The following is a 1,917-nucleotide window of genomic DNA, read 5'->3' on the forward strand; positions in this document are numbered from 1 at the left end:
GCACAGAGTTTTGCAAGCGAAGATTTGTTCCGAGCACAGACTAAGTCTGAGCGCAAGGAGAAGTTTTAAGTACAATCATTACAAGTTTGGAGTTGAAAGATATGAAGTCCTGCTTTCAAAATAAAAATGTAAGCAAAAGTATTAAAAGTTTTGGGAACAAAAAATATGAAATCCTGCTTTCACACTGAAAATGTGTGCTAGTGGAGAAAAATTCCTCCATAATCAAAAATAGTAATCAAGAGTAACACTAATGTTATACGTCTATGTCTGCTGTACTTCTTTATCTCAATACATAGCATGTTTTCAATGAATATTTTTCTTCTTCAGTAGTTTTTTGGATGACTAGTTTTTACTGGCACAACTCAAAAAAATTTGAATAATGTGTGCAATATTTCTTGCCAATCATTTTAGTGGTGCTACAATAACTGACAAGCAAAACACATATAAGACATTCCAAGCCTTTCTTTTTTGTGTGAATATCATGGCTTATGGAACATGAAAATCTCAAATGTCTTTGAAAATTAGAATGCTGTGAAAAAGATAATTATTGGTAAACTAGATAATTATATTGGTAATTAATTATCTGATTAATTACCCTAATCAGATAATTAAGTCAAAGTACCTGCAAAGGATTGTCAAGCAAAATCTACTCAGTTCAATTTAATTCAATTAATAGATGCTTTATTTCATAAAGGGAAATTAAATGTTGTTGTATTTTCTTTCTTTTCATTCTTCACAGTTATTGCAGATAGTGATGGCTGTGGGCAGGAAAGATCTCCTGTAGCGGTCTGTACTACAGTTATTTTGAAGAACCCTCTGACTGAAAACACTGGAGGTTTTTTTTAAGACACACCACACACAGATAAATACTAGACATGGGTGACAAATGTTGCACTCCTCGAAGCCAACCGATGCTGAACCAAAGAGAATATCAGAGGCATATAGGAAAACAGGAACCAGATTCTTACGCAATGATCCAGAGTTCTGTTTTCAGAATAAAGTAAATTCTACATTTAATTTGGAAATCAAGATCCCAGGGTCTGAAAGAAGAGTGAAGAGGAATGGAATCCACATTCCAGAGTTCCCAGTCAGTGAGGGTTTGGGTCACCATTTCATGTGCTGGTTCTGGTCCACTGTATTTTCTGAAGTCCACAGTACATTCAGCATCTACCAGGGACTTCTAGAGAAATTCATGCTTCCTTCAGCTGAGGGAAGCTGAAGGAAACAAGCTCATTCTGCATGAGACAACTGCTGGCTTCCATTCCAGCAGTTGTCTCAAACTCCAATTCTTAAAAACCAGAGACCTCCAACCTTTAAGTGTGTACCTTTCCTGTGTGTAACCCACATAAAATGGGGATGCCTCTTTAAGAAACGGAGGTTAGGGAAGCTAGGTGGTCTACCTAGCCAATGGGAARTTTAGTTTCCAGTGAGTTTAAACCAATCAGAATTCAGACTGCCGCTGCAAGCCCCGCCCTTCTTCCCCGTATCCGCAGCATTGTGTATGTAAGCGAGAGAGATCCGCGATGAGAAGGAAACGGTTAAACTGGGCAGCGTGAGTCTGTGTTAATACGGTTATACGGTAGTACTGGATACGAACTAAACAAACGCTTTCCCAGATATCATCCGACTTCTAAGCTGGAAGTGTGAAGAAAAAAAAAAAAAGACAACTTTGTGGAAGTCAGCAGAAAAAGACAAAAAAGATTTGAGTCTTGTTTAATTCTCAAAGTCTTCCAACAAAAAACCAAAAATGGAATGAACCACAACCGTTGGTCACTTCACACCTCACCTTCTCTCCTTCAAAATAAAAGCATACATTCTGATGTGAAATATATACATTGTATCCACCACAATATATACATTGTATCCGCCACACAGGCCCCCCCTGAACACACAGAATGTCACAAACACAAAAACCCA

Source organism: Poecilia reticulata, linkage group LG17 (assembly GCF_000633615.1).
Source record: "Poecilia reticulata strain Guanapo linkage group LG17, Guppy_female_1.0+MT, whole genome shotgun sequence".
Classification (NCBI taxonomy): domain Eukaryota; kingdom Metazoa; phylum Chordata; class Actinopteri; order Cyprinodontiformes; family Poeciliidae; genus Poecilia; species Poecilia reticulata.